This window comes from Rhipicephalus microplus, chromosome 5 (genome assembly GCF_043290135.1).
Source record: "Rhipicephalus microplus isolate Deutch F79 chromosome 5, USDA_Rmic, whole genome shotgun sequence".
Taxonomy (NCBI): domain Eukaryota; kingdom Metazoa; phylum Arthropoda; class Arachnida; order Ixodida; family Ixodidae; genus Rhipicephalus; species Rhipicephalus microplus.
Genome location: NC_134704.1, coordinates 198,967,023 through 198,986,804, shown reverse-complemented (window position 1 = coordinate 198,986,804; position 19,782 = coordinate 198,967,023). Strand labels below are relative to the sequence as shown.

At 45.8% G+C, this 19,782-nt stretch overlaps 2 protein-coding genes across 3 annotated transcripts in view; one reads left to right on the top strand and one right to left on the bottom strand.

Moving 5' to 3' along the window:
- The window catches only part of wts (serine/threonine-protein kinase warts), a 264,916-nt gene extending 254,192 nt beyond the window's left edge, over window positions 1-10,724 (bottom strand). For both annotated transcript variants that reach the window (XM_075896365.1, XM_037424377.2), the window contains exon 1: window positions 10,386-10,724. The gene's annotated coding sequence lies outside the window, so the exon portion shown is untranslated. The remainder of the gene's footprint in view (window positions 1-10,385) is intronic.
- Window positions 9,751-19,782, top strand: part of LOC142818089 (uncharacterized) — a 28,650-nt gene continuing 18,618 nt past the window's right edge. Inside the window, exon 1 of the mRNA XM_075896369.1 lies at window positions 9,751-10,082. The gene's annotated coding sequence lies outside the window, so the exon portion shown is untranslated. The remainder of the gene's footprint in view (window positions 10,083-19,782) is intronic.

Here is a 19,782-nt window from a genome sequence, read left to right as displayed (position 1 = left end):
TGAAAGTGAAAAAATAGGACTCAAATGCTGAAATTATAGTCCCAAAGTCAGCCTTGTGATGCATGTAAAGTTTTCGGGGTTCCCTTTTGGCATTGAAACATTTTGAGCGTTTACGTCAGCAATGAAAACTCGATGGTCACTTAAACCTGGCAGTGTGTTGAAGGCCATTATAATACTAGAAACAATTTATTTGTGTTAACGCAATGGGTGGGCGTGTGCGATTTAAGAAGTCACCTGGTGGTGACCTTCCCAAACTATTAGCGGGGGTTTGGATAAGCCAGACACAGGCTAGTTTGATTCTCCCGGCTCAAGCGCTTATGTTTCGATGCAATCGAAACATGTTGTCCGGAAGCTGTTTTGTATTCATTCCACTGACAGGACAGGGCCCACTCTGTGGCTATTCCAATGTCTTGTCAGTCACCAAATTAGCCTCAAACAATGCCTTGTGGCGCCCTCATTTTTCTGTTTGATCCATTGTGACAGAACGCTTACAATATAGCCCTCGATATCTTAAAAAAACATAAATGTAACAATTTTTATTTTTCCTACACTAAGTTTGTGTGGAACTGCTTCATTAGCTTAACCTCCAAAGATTTGATATGTGGTATTTAACATCCCAAAACCACTATACGAGATTATGAGAACCGCCGTAGTAAAAAGCTCCGGAAATTTCGACCACGTGGGGTTTTGAGCAAATGGGCCTACAGCATTTCCGCCTCCATGAAAAATGCAGCCAAGATTCAATCCCGCGGGTCAGCAGCCTTAGCCACTGCAGCGGAATTCCTCCAAAGATGGGCGACTCCCATTTGGTCTTGTTTCCTTTGCTGTGTACAAAAATTTGCCACAAGGTGTTGCAGGACATTACATAAACCCATATAGGGTGGCTAGACATTCCTTCTGTGTGCGAAATGTGGCTGATAAAACTATCAGCATGGATTTTTTTTTTTTTTAGCTGTCATCGCAACCACAGAACTTGCATGTACAAGGAGACGCAATGGAATATTGTGTGCCATGACAGTCTGTGGGTATGTGTTGCTATGTTAATAAGGAAACCATATGAAATCCTGTTTACGATTGTTGAAAAAGTGTCAGTCATTGTTTCTGCATACCGCCCACCCAGTTCTTGAATAAATCCTTTCTGAAGGTGTCTATGTGTTTATGAGAGTTTCCTGTGCACACTGCAATTATACTGCAACTGTTGGGGTCTTCACAGAGGCCCTCCAACGCTATTCAAGCACCCATATTTTTGCTTTCTACTTGCAGGTTGCACATACCCAAGGATAGAATGATTAGTGCATCAACAAGGGCACAGCCCGAAACTATTCTGACTAGAATATTCAAGCAGGCTCCCATGAGCACGCTGCACTCGCACGATACTGATGGGCACTGCCCATAATGACTTTGAAGTTTCTACGTAGGAGATTGCTCCTGGTTGCAGAGATCGTGCCATAACCCCAGTGAGAACCTTTATAGCCCCAAGAAAAAGCTTTAGGTGAAAAATATTGTCCTTGTGTTGTGCACTCGCCACATTCACGCGAGTGCACAATGTACAAAACAAGGCTGCCCAGGAAAGCAAGAAGAAAGACTTTCGTGTAACGACAAACCTAGTGCGCACATTTCTATGCCTGGAGGCCACTGCCTAAAAAGGCAGGCAGTTTGCACGCAGCTACAGTCGATTGCGTGTCGGTTCAATACTGCTGACCCACCCATTACACAATGCCCTACTAAAGGAGTTCGAAGGCAGCAAGATAACATGTGGGATATATTTGTGTGAATAGACAAGCATTACCTACGAAATGCAAACTGCTGAGAGTCCAGAACTTGCCTGTTGTGTGAATGTTGTTTTAATGGAGTGTGTATATGGAGTGTGTATGGAGTGTGTATATAAGGTGTGAGGAAGGAATATTCACACAACAAAGGAACATTAATAATGTTCCTTTGTTGTGTGAATATTCCTTCCTCACACCTTTTTGAGATGCTCAAAGTGTTATTACTTTTGAGCTATACTGTACTAATTAGGTACTGTCTTTCTTCTGTATATTTTTCCTTTCAATGCACTGTGTGTAAATGTCTAGCCCTTACGAGTACACGCTTGCCCCTCCTGCTAAAGCCCTACACAGGCCAGCAGTATCTGTAAAATAAAAAAGAAAATAAAAACTGCTTGTGAAATTCCATACCTTCCAATGTGGACAGCAATTAAGTTTTAATGGCAAGTTTGTTTTGGCTGCCCTGCTTTCCCCTTTACAGTCCCGCATATCCCAACGTTGTTGAAGCACACATGGTTTTGTGTGCTCAGCTATGTTAAGATGAAAACTTCTCAGTGCCATGACAGGCCATGACAAGTCCATGACTGTCATGGCTTATGTCCAGGTGCTGATGGCAAGCCCTGCCACAGCAAAACAAAAACAATATGTAACATTTCTTGTGTCAGTACTGTTTTGGCGGGGCGATGACTAACAGGATGAGACAAAAGAAGTGATGCACAAAGAACAAGCTATTACTGTATCTGCCTTAACAAATTAATAAGCACAGTCTAGGCCAGGGAGGAGAATTGCTCAATGTGCACATCCTGATAGCACCTCACGTGAAATGAAATTCTTATTACTCCTTTCAAAATAATGTTGTGCCGCTACCTTGCCAGCCACACAAGCCAACATTGCTGAGCAGGATGCAATAACAGCAAAGCAACATTCCAAGCGAGATGAACGAGAGGAACACGTTCCCAGCGCACATGCAGTGCACATGCAGCCCAGCGCACATGCAGCCCAGCGCACATGCAGTGCCGCCTGTCTAACGTCATCTCGCCTAGCCACCCTGTCCAGGTGCTGTCGGCAAGCCATCGGCTCCCCGACAGAGTCACCAACGCGGTCATTTACCATTGTCCAACCTCATGGTCCTGTGTCAATAACCGGGTATTGACCCTTGGAGACTTAGGCGTGGTCATCATTATGCACCAGGAAACGGTGCAGGACTTTTTGACCAACGCATAAAGACCCCACCCCCCTTTCCGATTCAGACTGATGTCAATAACCGGGTATTGACCCTTGGAGACTTAGGCGTGGTCATCATTATGCACCAGGAAACGGTGCAGGACTTTTTGACCAACGCATAAAGACCCCACCCCTCGTTCCGATTCAGACTGATGCACAAAAGAGCCCCGTGCCTGTTCTTAAATACTCTGCATAATGTATTTTCTGTCTACCATTTTGTCCCCATGATAGCTCCAAGCATGACACTCGCATGAGTTCACACCGGCCACTCAACCCCTATCCTAACAATATTTAAAGAGAGAGCAGGTGCAAAGCAACAGATTGATCACACACACTCAGACAGGCCAAGCAAGGTTATAAAGGAAGGTAATAAACAGATCAGGATTGACTGAGATCGCTCGCCCATACAACTGAACTGTCTGATGGGAGAGGGTCTCTTTTCTCAAGCAGCTATAATAAGGACTGACAAAAAGCAAAATATACAGGCATTCATTAGCGGTAAATTTGGGTTGAGCCCAACAAAAACAACAAAAATCAGCAGATCACACGTACCTTATGAATCGACATAGTATGAAGCATGCAAATGGCAGAACGACTGTATTGTAACGTTTTTTTTATATTGCAAAACATTATAAAGTGGCGCTAAAGATATACACAAATGCACGCGCAGGCATTTGTTAAGCGCCCAGTTATTCGTAGCTGTGAAATAACACCAACCGCAACATGGACTTTAATAAGAATTGTTGGGATTTAATGTCCCAAACCAACATATGATTATGAGAAATGCCGTAGTGTGCCACTACGGAAATTTCGACAGCTTGGGGTTATTTAACATGCACCTAAATCCAAGTACACAGACCTACAGACATTTTCACCTCCACCGAAAAAAAAACAAAAAACGTGGCACTGGTGCTGGGAATCGGTCCCGCAACCTTGGCCGCTGACTGCTGGTCAGCGGCCAAGTGGTTTAGCCACTAAACCGCCGTGGCGGGTCAGCAACGTGGATATTAGCAACACCAGAAGCAATAAGTCGATGTGAAGCGCTGGTGCTTACGAGGTTGGTAGCCCTGGACACTGCTACATAAACCAACTTCAGTGGATGGCACTTAACTACAATTGATGTCGACCCGACGTGACAGCTGTATCATAGGAGTACATATGTAACGTTTATGAAATTGAACCACAATTGACATTTCACGAACATTAAGGTCTAGAACTCTACTTGAAAAATAGTTCTGAGGCCTGACATGGCTCTGTGGTAGAATAATTGACTGCCACGCATAATGCAGGGGTTAGATTTCTGCTGCAACCCTGGCATTTATTTTTTGCATAGCTAGAGTGAATACTGCCAATATCAGGTGCTAAATTTACCTATGTCTGTTCTCGCCATACTCACCTGTGGCGGAAAGGGTTTGACGACTTACGCAACATAATTGAGACATTATTCATGTCACGACCTCAGAGTCATATTCGTCAAACCATCTTATCCCCACCCCCCTACTAATTTAGGTTCACCCCATGTTGAAGGGGCCTTCTTGCGCACTGTGAGGCACTCCACTGGAGATGGGTGTGCTAACCCGGTGTGGACCACTAAAATGTGTTTTTATTTCAAAATAAACACTTCCTTGGCACAAAAGTAGCACAACGAGGTTTTTGGACCACTACTTCAACAATCAATGTTGACTTATTAGTTGCCTTTAGTGTCCCTTTAAGTAAAGATGGACACACGAAATGAGTGAACGTTGCAGGATAGAGGAACAAGCCAGGCAAGTGGAAACAAAATGAAGGAAGTGAACCAAGAAATTGCCATGCAACCAAGAGCGAAATTATCATCAGTCAAAAAAAGGGAGGGTAGCATAATAAAACACGATGTTGGGCTATGCAGGGTAAATCCCGAGGGCAGGGGCTTCAAGGGAGGCATATATTGCATACAGGTAACAGACGCATGACTGATATGCACTGATATAAGGTATGCTTTGGAGCAACCGGCCCACACATGCAGAATTCACAGTGCACGAGTGTGATTTGTTTTACCATGCTCTCTTCGATTCAGCCGATATACACTTTGCCAAATATACACTTTGACACTGTGATGCACCGGGCAAAATAACAGTAAGCACTTTCTAGAGATCATTCCTGGGTTCCCGCTAACAGAGCTTCTGGGCTTTCAGGATCAATACAGATTCAAGGAGCACCATAGCCCTCTTGAGCAATGTGCGCCAAGCTCTTGGCAGGAGGAGCAAAGTAGGCCCAGCAAATGTGATAACGTGAAATCTGCCAGCCCGGGTGTCTTTCACCATGTTGCCTATACAAGAGACCATCCACTATATTAGCGGCCGTTCATTTTAAAGTGACTAGAAACTGATCAACATACCTAATTAAACACATGCAGCACTAGTGCATCATCGAGAGTCAAAGACAACTCCTGGTCAATCGCAGCTAAAAACATGAAACTGGCACAACCCAATGCCTGATGCTGGATCATAATAAGAAACAAAAGTATATGCCGGCACAATTCTCACAAGCTTGTATTCGACTCTGCTGGATTCAAAGCCAGTGAAGAAATACTAGAAATCTTCTAACACCTACAGACAAGACAGAGTGTGCAGGCTTTGCAGAAATACCCACTGATCTATTAACAGCAAAGGACATCAAGATGCCTAAGCAAAGAACGGCAAACATTTTGAAGCAAACACTTGCCGACCTAAAGAACTCGTTGGTGGGTTTTAATACTAAAATCCTACCATTAAATCCCAGCTAAGCGGCATATTTGGAAGCACTGCTCAGTTTCCCCAAATCCTCTGCCTTACCAATTTAGCTTGTTAGCTGTGTAGCTTGAAAACACAGCAAAGACGAGTCGGTCATAAAGCACTGTGCCGATTTTCAGCAGCATAAACATGTTTATGGCTCTGCACAGTTGCACACCAGTCTGCAATGTACAAGAAGAGTACAAATATCCAAGAATTTCGAAAAACCAATCCCCTATCTGATTTGGTACTTGAATCGAACAGTGCATATAACAAATACTGCTTGCATAACAAACACCTCATACAAAAGCTTGGACATTTGATGAACCCAAGAACCTCATACAAAAGCTTGGACATTTGATGAACCCAAGAAAAGTATTGCTGACTGACTGCGCCGAGTTTATTGAAAAAAATATATATATATCTGCTCGATAAGGAAGACCAAGATGCACATGTGCCCTACATGACATCGAGTTGAGTTTTTTTATTCTCTATTTTCAATCTTCGCACCAACAAACAGCTTCTGCTGTTCATCACAATCAAAGCTAGTCAAGCGTGGCATTGTGAGTCTGTGCTTTAAAGGGGAACTCTGGTGCTGATTCACACTGAGATAATGCTGTTTTCTAATAGCATAGAGAGTCCTGAATAAGCTAGGGTGGTTCGTTTTGCCCAGGCACTCGCCAATAATTTTAACTAAACAAAAATGACGAGTCAAAACAGAAACCGAAACAGCGAGCAGCTCTGTCGCCCGTTGTGGGTATCCGATGACGTCATGAGATCTGCTATACCCCGCCACGGATGGCCAGGGTGTAAACATAGCTGATGTACCTCGATCTTCTGATGTGCGAAAAGCAAGTGTGCGATGTCATCCGACGCAAAATCAAGCTGTGCCACACGTCTGAACTTAACAGTGACAAGTTCGAGGATGATTGCAGTAACTATCTGAGTGCAGAAGCATAGTTTCTTTTTTCTTTTTCATTTCGATCTTCCGGCACCTGAAGCATCTGACATGCCCCGAATCGATTTCCTTGTTGCTCAATATTGTAAGACCCGACGTCAACGACTACTAACACACTCTATGGAGCTGACAAAACTGAACAGCTCTGAACTGAACTGATTGTCGTCACCTCGTAGAAGAAAGCGTGCACTGCATCTGTCTGCTGGGATAGGCGGGGTTTTTGGAAAAATAGTAGACCCTGACGTCATTTACACAGGGTGGCCCGCATTTACAAGTGTGATTCTAGAATCAGCTACCAAGTTTAAAATTTGATTTCTAAAAAACTAAATGACCTATGGGTGTATAATTTGGCACATATCCCCACGGTAACAACGTGAACACATTTTCAGTTTTATTCAAATAGGTGAATGTCGAAAAAACACCGAAGTTCCCCTCTAACAGTGCCCTCAAAGAGAAGTTGCCACCATTCAAAGGCTTTCCAGACACTTCCTAAAGAAACCAATATGAAGAAGTTGAGAAAGCGAGGACCATAGGTGTCTTTCACAGGGTCAAAAATTCTGCATCAAGGCACAGCATACGAGTTGTATTCTCGGCACCATGGAAGCTGTCATGCCTTTGTTCCAACATGAAGTATCGCATTCTTGTGGTACAGTAAGGCGGATTGGGTGCGGTGTGAACACCCACTTGAATATTTCATGGGCAGGCACCAATGTGCCTGCTCTTTACAGAGTGTGATCAGCTATTTTTAGCAACACCAAGATTATCGTTAGGGGAGCTATCAATAGCGAAAGAGAAATAATTGAGGAATACCAAATACAAAAAAATATGTTCATGGCTGGTGTGTAAATGTAGTTATATTTCTTTTCGTTACCACAACAACAGGAGACATTTTCAGACAAATGTACTTGGAAAGTACCATGCACTGAGTTTATATCAGCCCTTTTTTTCTTTCAGATATACAGCTTTTATAAGCATGGGCATTTCGGTTGTGCTTCTTCACATTCCCTCTATTCTCTATTGTACAGTATCGTGTAGAGTGCATGTGCCCCTTGCTTATCCTTTTAGTTTTCACTAAACTGATGCTAGTTCCCAGCCTGTGTGGTCGTGAATACATTTCTTCTCCTTATGCATTTTTGAAGGCTAGGTTCCTGAATTTCCAGATTTTGCCATGAAAAAAATGCAAAGGAACAAAACAGGTTAACATTGCTTGCTTTACAGATGCATGCTGGCCAAGGTTTCATGGAAAATTACATCGATTGCAGGAAGAAGGCATTCTTTTTTTACAATTCCCATGTCACCAAAGCTAACAATCTTCATGACATGAAATATTGTTTATACCTTAGTTCACTTCAAAACGGTTGGCAAAGCTGTCGTTGCCGCTGTATATCAACCTGGCATTAGGAAATATTTCTTCTAATACCCGTGCCACACGGGCAGAAAAAATGGCATTTACCCCCGAATGCCTTCAGATTTATTGCCATTCGCGCGGTGCCACACGGGCGAACAAAATGGCATTCATCCGAATGGCATTCGAATGCCATTCGCCACCAACTGCCTTCGCCAGAACTCAGTTGACTGAGAAATGCCTACTCTCGACGACACAGCTCGCGAAGTGCGATTTACCTGAAAGTATATAAAACAAATCATATTGAGCTAAAATTGAAATTTCCCGTCTTTTATTTGCACAAAAGTCTTAAAAAGATGCTTTTAACGTTATACAAAGAAAATAAAGTATTGATAATGAAACGCTTGTCAATTTTAGTGTCTATTTTAACTATTTACGCTGTGGATCTGACTAGTGTTGGCTTAGGTTGCTACGGTCGGCTGCAACGTTGTAAAACAAAGCAAGAAACTAAAACGTAGGACAGCGTAATATGCTTATTTCTACATTTGATGATTATCTGATGTGTATGAAGCTTGTAAATGCTTCTTAAATTTTTTTTATTGCTATTCACTCAATGCTCACTTGGAAGGTGCTGTGATCGACATCATAAAGTCAAATGTCATTCGCTTTGGACGTGTAGCAGCGCCGGCGAAACGAATGTCATTCGGGATCTGAAGGCCTTCGCCACCAAATGTCATTTTCTATGCCCGTGTGGCACGGGTATAAGGCTGTAGTTGCTTCTGCGTCACCTCAGTTTACATAATGGTGGCATTTTCCATCAATTAAAGGTAATCGTAAAGCTTTTCTGGTATGCCTGCGATTATTTGTTTCAACTAAAATGTCGTGCAAGTCTTGTGCTGTTTTGACAATCATTGTCGCATTCAATTTGTTCTAAAATTCACTATTTGCACACTTTCGAAAAAAAACATGCCTTGTTGTAAGTGGTGCTATTACTCTCTGCCCAAATGGGCATAGAGAAAATAATATAAAAGAAATTGAAAATATTAGGGATGCTGACGAATTCAGCACTGGATACTTCCCAAGCACGAAATTGCCAAACGAAAAGAAAACACGATAGTTTCATCAAGCCGATCAACAGTCGATTTGAGGCCAACGGAGATTTCAAAGCACCTGGGCAAAACGGTGGACGAAGCGAAATCTAGGGCTTCCCATGAGCTCGGAGGCATATAAGCCAATCAATACATCCAAATGACAACTCGGTTAAAGAATGATTGTGTAAAGTGCGAGTGCTGCCTTTCAAGCAACCTACTCACAAAAGCAGCTCATGGCATTCCCCGAGTAGTCATTAAACAACAAGATATCTGTGCTGGTGATACCGGTTTGTTACCGTTGGAAACAAAGCAAACCAGACGCCGGCAAAGCGAAGATGTGGTTCGCAATACAGGAGCTCCGAAAGAATGGCACGGTCGACTTTCTTGTGCGCTTTCGGAATGCAGCCCCGTCCGTTCACATGTACAGCGGCAATGGTGCGGCTGCTGCACTTCGCTGACCAACAAATCTGCGGCGGCGTTCGGAAAGGTCGTCTCATTACGGGAAGAATCCAGGAGGAAGAGTGAACACCAACTAGAACAATAAATACGGAAAGCGCGCACAAGGCGCCTCAAACGCCGCCTGCGCGACTAATGAACATGGGATATCATCGACGGGCACTCGAAGCTTCGTGAATAGCTTCCGCGATGGCGACGCAACGCGGAAAAACACAGCGGCGGTCAAGCTCATGTGTTCCCAAGTTTTCCTGGCGTCGTGCGTAGTACACTGCCACGCGGTACACGGCGACGACTACGCCGCGAGCCCCGAAGCAGCCAAACCGAGCGAAACCATTGGCGAAACCGCGTCGCCGTTAGGCTTAGCACGAATAAACTTTCAACCGGTCACCAGTGAGCGCCTCGGGGCCCCGATCGACACGACTGAAGCGGTGCACGTCAACTCAACACGACATCACACGTTGCCGCAAAGCGCACACGTTCGGCCCTTCAATCGAGGTAAGAAAAAGCGCGCTGCAACGTTGGAGTAATGTGATATCCGGAAGCAGAGCGCGGTAAGCAAAGTCGGCGCTGTGCTCGCAGGCAGCGGTCTCATCGCTCAGCGCCGTGGTCGCGCGGACGTTCGGCGTGCCTTCCGCGAGCTGTCGCCAGCACGTCGTGCGCGATACGGGCAAGCAACCCCAATTTGTTGCCTCGACAGTCGCCATGTTGGCTAGCCCTTGCCGCTCGGGACGGCACCGAGAATGCGCGTTTGCGAGCGGTGGCGGCGACATGCAGTAGCGTGAAAACACGAGCACCTACCTACGTGGTTACCGGGACACGCGTAATCCAGAGTAGCGAGCGTCACCACACCGCGCACTAGTCACAACGATGCGCAGCACTGCACTTCCAAACATGGTCTCCGAAGGACCGCGGCGCAGATCATTTACACGCAGGGCTGAAAGTAAGGTATCCTCCCAATGGCCGCAGCGAGCACGTCACGCACACAACACCGTTGGCCGATCGCATGGCGACATGGTCCCGTTGTCACCGCATTCGACTGGCGCTTTTCAGAAACCCAAGGGATCCATGAAACGGGCGCCCGGGAGCCGACAGAGTTTGAGTGGCGTACAAGCTCCTCCCACCTTCCACATTGTTGACATTCCAGTGCGGTCACGTGGCGCACTTGATTGACGCACGCTCCGCCCTTCGCGTGCCTCACATTCCTGAGGCAGACACGTGACTACTGGCTGCCAAGTGGACTACTGCCGCCCGGATTTTGCACGATTTTCTCCCCTCGCTTTCTTTAGCCTCGCCGCCTATCTTTTTTCATGCCGCGCCGCGGGCAAACTGTTTGACGATGTTGAGAGCCCTTTCTGTGGACGCATGATTTTCGATGATTGTTCTGCTTCGAAAGTAAACACGTGCGTGTAAGGAAGCGAGCACGGGGACAGAGAGGTGCAGCAGAGAATTTTGTAAAGGTCTCGGGAACTAAAATCGTGTGATCGCTTTAACCCATAGATTGCGTGTGTTTTAGATGTAGCTTGTCCGGCGTTTATAGGAGTTCTCTGAGATGGCCAATTCTATGTCTTATTAATTTTATTTCCAATGAATGCTAATAATCCTGCTTTTGCTACCTTTCATTTTTTTCTCGGTTCCTGTTCATTTAATTCCTTGTTAAGAATTCAGGCTGTTCTCGCGGAAATGTACCTTTGACTAGAGTCAAGCTGCTTCTCGACGTTTTCTCCTTGATTAAAAAAACGCCAGGCCTGCACAGCGAAAGCTAGAGGAGCGGCCTTTCAGAGCCTTTACTAAACGCCCATTGAGTAACTGCTGCAAACACACTTGCTGAGTACCCACTACAGCATTAATAGTAATAATAATAATTTCTGGGTTGTACACCAGCATTCGTTATGCTATTTTTCGTCATTGTTGTGAGTAGCGTTGTATCCACTAGACACTCGCAAGGAATTTTGTGCCAATTGTTCATGCAGTGGCTGATGACAATGAGGAATTACGCCTGAAGTGGGTATGCGTGACATTTAATGGGTGATCAAAAACAAGCTGTTGTAATGGATTGAAGCATTGGACGACCCACTCGTTACGCTATTCGCATTGCGTGACGCCTCGTTGTTCTTTTGCTGTTCTAAAAGCTTTATTACGGATATTAACTCGATTCTTCCCCTGACATCAAGCCTGCCTAAGGCAAGTTTGCCGACAAATTCCAAGCACGCACCGGCGTGGCTCAGTGGCAGAATACTGGAATAGCACCCAGTGGACTCGGGTTCGAGTCCCACTGTGCCCTTGGTATGAACATTATTTCCAATACCCCATATCTTGGATGATATGATACCTGAACGCTGAAACTTACGAACACACGGAGTACATTAGTCATCTGGAAGGTTTGAAAGTGAAAACATATATACATATAAGCACAAATACTTGAATACAAAGTGCCTGGTTTGTTCGTAATAATATGCGCAAGCATATTTGCGACCAGGTTGCCACCGCTGGTGGAGTTGCCCTCATTTCGATTGATATGACTCTCAGCTTTGAAATGCCTTTCACTGAAATCGGAGCTTATCAAATAAACCCGAATTGTCAAACATTTTACCGGAGAGCATTTATCACATTATTCTGGATTTATCCGAAAAAAACGGAGCCCTATATGTGCCGCTTCTATACGTCGGACAGACTGGCCGCTGCCTGAGAGCATAAAGAGATCTTGTCTTGTCTCCTAGAAGATCTTGGCTCACACTGTACCTCATAATAGATTATTTTTTACAACGCTTGCTAAAAAAATAAAGAGAAATTAGATCGCTGACCGGAGGCTCACTTTGTCGAGAATGCGCAGTTTTGTACCGGCAGACAAATGAAAAGACGCGTTGAGTGAGGCGCACGCCGGCGTTCGCTCTCTCTTTCGAGCATGGCTCCACCTACGCGGTGTCATGCAGACGCCGTCCGTATCAGCCGGGGGGCAACTTTCGACAGTGGTCACTCCTTGGCTACACGCTACCAGCAACTACGGCGAAGTTTTCCGTCACAACAGTAATTACTCAATCATGTTCTTAGGGGAAATTGGAAATGTTATTAGGCAATGCTACAGCATAGTGAAATTTTGCCAGCATTTCCGCATTGATGATTTTCCTTGTGGGCTCTTTGCGGTGCGGGTCACCTATGTGACGCTTTCGTGCCTTTAGCATTACAGAGCTGGCAAGGGGCCCTATAACAATACACCACTTGTTCATGCTTTTTATTCTGCTGTGACTTGTTGATGCAGTTACGAATGGGAAAGAGCAAGCTTTTTATGGACCGCTCAAAGCATTTGCTGCTTCCGGAAAATTATTTTATTTCTTCCGAAATGATATAGCATCACCGCTGCTCTGTCGAAGCTGTTGTGAGCCAATCAGTATGAAGAATCGTTTTTTTAATTTTTTTCGTACTGAAACGCCAAATATTGTTTCCGCTTTAGTCGCTCATAAACCTGATCAGCATTTCTTATGGTAACTTGTAGCCATGGCGGCAGCTTGCAAAGTGCCCACGAATAAAGCAGTGGACTCGAGCTCAGTGGGAAGCACAACTTGACCCACCGGAGAAGGTGAATGACCGTGGTTTTTAGCACTATGTAGGGATAGATAAGAGTCGAGCTAGTTGATTTTCACTCAACTTGAACTGTCTTTTACAGCTCCAAATACATCTCAGACAGCAAAGAAGCGCATACGTGCAGCGCTACTTATTTCTCTCTCAGCAAGTGTGAAACTATACTGAACGCCGTTACGTGGCAAGTGGAAATGTTTTATTATGCTCATAATCCATCTCGCCAGCCGCTGCTTATGTGAATGGCAGCTTGCCTACTTGAATTAAGTTGAAAAGGAGACGCTCTCCTGCTATATTCCAAAATGATTCAAGTAATGTTGAGCATGGGCACGCGCTGTTTAATGTGTATGCGCTGTGATAAACACTACGACTTTTCACAGATGTAACAAGCAGGTGATATACGGTACACAGAAAATGTTAAATGCCAAGGGACCAATGACAGTGTGGCATAGAGAAAATATTTGGTCAGTGTCACCACCGATGCGCCCACAGCCGTATTACGCCATGCCGCGTCCTCGACGCCCAATCTGTTATTATTGCGGCTATAGGGGTCATATATCTCGCTTTTGCCGAAGGCGTCAACAGGACGAGCAACGTGGCTACGCTCCAGAGGAACGCGGACGCTTCAGTCCACTCACGAACTACCAGCGCACGCCTTGCCGGTCTTCTTTTCAGCGTTCGCCCTCTCCACCTTACAGTAGTGGTCTGCCTGTGAACTCCCGTGAGTCTCGCCGCCGCTCACCATCTCCCAATCGCCGTTCCGTGTCGCCTCTGCGACCCGCCTCCAATGTTCTGAATGCCCACTCGGAAAACTCCCCAATGCAGTTTTAGGAGGGGAAACTGCATCCACCGGACAGCCAGCAATTCCTCCAGACAGACCATCGAACTTGTTAACAGTGTTAGTCGAAGGTATACGCGTCGAAGCTCTAGTGAATACTGGCGCTGCTATTTCTATTATTCGCTCTGACCTTTGCTCCCGTCTCCGCAAAGTAACAACACCTTACTCGGGCCCGTCTCTCCATGCTGCGACGAACGCCATTTGTCGTCCACTCGCCCAGTGTACAGTTCACGTTTTCATAGACGGTATTCGTCATCATATTGCTGTTGCAGTTCTCCGTGAGTGCACCCACGAACTCATTTTGGGGTGGGATTTTCTGTCGTCTGCACGCGCTTCTATATCTTGTCGTCAGCGCCTCATCCACCTCAATCCCACCGACTCTTCTGTATCGGAACCCGAACAGCGCATTCGTCTCGTCACCACTTCAAATTATGTTCTTTGGCCATCACGAGAAGAAATAATTAGCGTTGATTGCAGCAACATTGTGGATGGCGACGTGCTTCTACTACCTTATGGCCACACGGTACATCGAGGCATTCTGATCATTCCAGGCCTTGTTCGTTTTTCTGAAGGGTCTGCTTTTATTACTGCGTTAAATCAGACCCCCGAACCCTTATCGTTGCCCTGTGCATCAACAGTCACATGCGCTATTGACCCGCATCCCGTTGCAATTGTTGTCCTTCCAAGTCAAGAAGACCTACCAGAGCAAAGCGCGCCGCCACTCAACTCTCCCACTCCTCTATCGGTGACGATAAGCCTTGATCTGACAGCAGCCCAGAGTCAAGAATTGCTGAATTTATTGAACAGACATCGCCCTTTGTTTGACGTTCATTCCGCTGTCCTTGGTATGACAACTTCTGCGACTCACCGAATTCAGGCTGACGGCTCCCGAATAATTCACCGGCGCTCATACCGCGTGTCTTCGAATAACGCGTTCGATGCTCTAACCACTGAGCTACCACAGCGGCCTCGCGTGTCTCTCGCAGAAAGGAAGATAATCGAGGAAAACGTATCAGACATGCTTCGACGAAATATCATACGTCCTTCCTCGAGTCCGTGGTCTTCGCCAGTTGTGTTGGTGCAAAAGAAAGACGGAACGGTACGTTTTTGCGTTGATTACCGGGCACTGAACAAAATAACGCGCAAAGATGTTTACCCTCTCCCACGAATTGATGACGCTCTAGATTCGTTGTATGGCGCAGAGTACTTTTCGAGCCTTGACCTGCGATCGAGCTACTGGCAAATACCAGTGTCCGAATCTGACAAAGAGAAGACGGCTTCTACCACCCCAGATGGGCTATATGAATTTAACGTAATGCCTTTCGGACTTTGTAACGTGCCTTCTACCTTCGAACGTATGATCTACAGCGTACTGCGTGGCCTGAAGTGGAAAACCTGCTTATGCTACCTAGACGACATCATAGTGTTTTTGTCTACCTTTTCGCAACATCTACAACGTCTCGAAGAAGTCCTAGGTTGCCTTGCAAAAGCTGGTTTACAGCTGAAAACGAAAAAATGCACCTTCGCAAGCAAGACGATCAAGGTTCTAGGTCACTTAGTCAGCAAAGACGGTATTCGACCGGATCCTGAAAAGCTTGCCGCCGTCCTCTAGTTTCCCCGTCCGTTGCGTCAAAAAGACCTGCGCAGTTTTCTCGGGTTGGCATCCTACTTTCGGCGCTTCATACGCAATTTCGCAAAGCTTGCCTCTCCGCTCCATCAACTGCTCGCAAGTAGCACGGCATTCGTCTGGTCTGAAGACTGTGAAAAGGCTTTCCTGGCGTTGAAGCAAGCCCTGACATCCAACCCGGTACTATGTCACTTCGATCCAGGTGCACCCACCATTCTTCACACTGACGCCAGTGGTCATGGTCTCGGTGCCGTTCTACTGCAGCGTGACAACACCGCACGCGAACGTGTCATCGCTTACGCCAGTCGCGCTTTGACTGCTGCCGAGAAAAATGATAGAATAACCGAACAAGAGTGCCTTGCTGTTGTATGGGTGGTACAAAAATTTCGTCCATACCTCCACGGCCGCCACTTCACAGTTGTCACCGACAACAACGCATTGTGCTGGCTTTCGTCGCTAAAAAACTTATCGGGTCGTCTTGGCCGCTGGGTGCTGCGTTTGCAAGAGCACAACTTTGATGTCGTCTACAGGTCTGGTAAGAAGCACCAAGATGCTGATGCTCTCTCTCCCAGCCCTCTACCCAACCGTAATAGCCCACCGTCACCAATTTCCACCGCAGCATTACCCATCGCAGGTCTCAGTTGGCTAAGATCCGGCCGCCCTTCTACCATTGTGCCGCATCTACGCGTTGACCTTTACTGCCGCTCCATAATAGCACGCTTAGAAGGTACATCCACTCCTCCGAACGCCCGACTTCACCGACAACTGAAACAATTCAAGCTTCACGATGGTGTTTTACATCGCTATATTTACCTCGTTGAAGGAAACAAATGGGTCCCCGTTGTACCACGTTGCCTACAACGTCAGGTTCTTGAGACATTCCACGATGATCCTGCTGCTGGGCATCTCGGCTATCACTAAACGTACGACAAAATACGCAGTCGGTTCACCTGGCCTGGCCTCTCATCCGCGATTGCCAAATATGCCAAATATGTTAGGAGCGAAGCTCCTTATGGCATGGCTTGTGCGTCCCTCGTAGTACGTAACCACCAGTGGCACATACCCGAAATAGGTATAACATTTGACCTCCAAGGTGGTGCCGGTGAGAGATTTCTTCTGTGCGTTGTTTAACAATAAAAAATAGTGCTCAATGTACATGCCAATGGCTGCTAATGGGGAATGAGAGACAGGAGCATTTGGCTTTTAGTCAACGCGCACGCTGCGATCCCCATTAGCAGCCATTGGCATGTACATTGAGCACTACCGGACAAGAAAGCGTGGCTACATTATACTCGCTGGGTGTAACCTCCTTAGTTTTAGATAGGTTTAGCGAGCGTTGAGCCGCAGGGCCATGAATACAATGAACTAGTATATACCATGAACGAATTCGAGGTGGTTAAAGGGGGAAAGCAGATACGAAGCGCAAGCCGTAAGAAATTAAAAGCTGAATCCTCCTGTCTCTCATTTCACATTAGCAGCCACTGGCATGTACATTGAGCACTATCTGACAGGAAAAGGTTGCTACGTTATACTCGCTGGGCGTAACCTCCTTGGTTTTAGAAAGGTTTAGCGAGCATTGGGCCGCAGTGCCATGAATACAGTGAACTAGTATATACCATGAACTCGAGGTGGTTAAAGCTGGGAAGTAGACAAAAAGCGCAAGCCGTAAGAAAGTGTACGTGTGCCACCTCGCATTTAGTCCTTGGAATGTCCACTGAATGGCGGTGCTTCTATATGGGGAATACTTGATAAAAAGATGCGAGATGGTGGGACTTGGAGTGTTGAATAGATGGACGAACGGACACAAAGACAGATGCTTGGATGGACGCATGAACGCACGAAGGGGCGGATGCATGAACGAACGCAGGGACGGGCGCACGAACAGACGCATGGACGGTCACACAGACGGACGCATGGACGGACGAATGCTTCGCCCCACTCTCCATCATTCACTCCGTGGATATGCTGCCATTTTTCTTCGTGTGCCTTATGTCAACGGCGGAAACGACCCACTACTGCTCCTCCTGGCTTTTTCCAATTTCTTCCTTGTCCCGCTTTGCCATTCGAAGTCGTCGGGATAGACTTGTACGGCCCCCATCCCGTGACCTCCAATGGAAATCGTTGAATTGTAACGGCTGTTGACCACCTCACTTGTTATGCGGAAACCGCCTCACTGCACGCTGGTACAGACACTGAAGTAGCTGATTTTTTTCTGCGTAACATATTTTATGCCACGTGTTCTGCTCAGTGACAGCGGCAAGGTCTTTCTTTCCTCTATTGTTGCTGAGGTTCTACGCGCCGCCGACACCATCCACAAAACAACTTCTACTTATCATCCTCAAACAAATGGCTTGACGGAACGCTTTCATCGTACCCTCTCGGACATGATTGCCATGTACGTTAACCCTGACCACACGAACTGGGACGCCATTTTGCCATTCGTAACGTTCGCCTATACAATACAGCTACGCAACGCACCACCGGCTTTTCTCCCTATTTTCTGGTCCATGGCCACTCTCCAAGTGTAACTCTGGACGTCTCCTTCCTTTCGGCTCCTGCTACCTCAGCAAGCCCTTTATCCACACAATTTTTGTCTCGCCTCGACCACTGCCGTCATTTGGCCCGAATCAACACCGGCATCTCTCAGGGAGCTCGCAAATCTCGCTACGACTCAACATACCGTGCTGTCACCTTTTCCCCGGGAGACGAAGTTCTTCTGGGGACTCCCGTGCGTGTGCCCGGCTTATGTGAAAAATTCCTCAGTCGTTTTATTGGGCCTTATACGGTGATTGAACAAACGTCCCCCGTTAATTATCGTATCTCACCACATAACGCTCCCTCCGACCACCGTTGCCATGGGACAGAAATTGTGCACGTTTCTCGGCTGAAACTGTACACCCGACGCAATTCCTAATATTGTCTCTCGCGCGGCCAGGAGGCCGCTTGCAGTGTGACGGGGAATCAGTGTAAGCGTAGTCACCGACTCTTCTTTATCAATTGGATGTGTCATCATCATTTGTATAATTTCCTCGTCTGTAGATATCATCATCAGTGTGTGCCAGCTCAAGGTCGCCTCGAATAAAGCTCTTCCTTATACATTTTCTTATTTCTTACGTGGTCGTGCGTAAGCGGTCAATATGCGATGAATCATTTTCGCGTAATCTGTTGCCTCGCGTAACGACCCAGTGCTGTGTGAATCACCCAAAGTGTTTAGACAAATCATATACAGCTAACAACCATTTCGAAAGGAAGCAATGAGGGATAGTTTAGTTTTAAATTTATAATCGCTTACATTTTTTTTCTTTCAAAGAAAAAGTTTGTTTACACCATTTGTATTGGCGTAGTTATACAGGTGCTTGGGTGCCCTTCAAGAAATTCAAAACACCACAAATTATACATTTTTTTAAAAAGAAAATAGTTCACAAGTTGATAATAAAGACAACTTAATACCAGTAGTAATGTTAATAATCAAGCGCACCGAAACCCTGGACTATTACCAAACAAGACAAATTATAATGCATGCAAGCCTTAATATATGCAAGAAAAAATACTTATTTTGAAAAAGTATAATATCGAACATTCCTTGAAAAAAAAAACACCCTAACACCACAACTTTTACAGTATTTAAAGAAAATGGTAGAGAAATTGATAAGGCAACATAATACTAGTAATAATGAAGACTGCACGCATCGAAACACTGGACTATTAGCAAACAAGACAAATTTAATGCACGCAAGCCTTAATATAGTCAAGAAAGAATACTTCTTTGGAAAAGGTATAACATTGATCATTCATTGAAAAAAAAACGCCTTGACTGCGCGGAAGGCGCAGCACAGTCACAGAGAAAGATAGAAGAGGTGCCTTTAAGAACATTTTCGAAATACTCAGTGGGTAACTACTGGAAGCACACTTGCTTTATACCAATTATAGGGCAATAATAATAATTTTTGGGGTAGTAGGCCGGCATTCGCTATGCTATTTTTTGTCATTCTTCTGACAAGCGTGGTATATCCGCTTAACACTTGCAAGGAATTTTGTGCCAATTGTTCATGCAATGCCTGACTACGATGACGAATCATGGCTGATGTGGGTATGCGCCACAGTTAATGGGGAAACAAGAACAGGCTTTTGTATGGGGTTGGAGCATTAAACGGCCC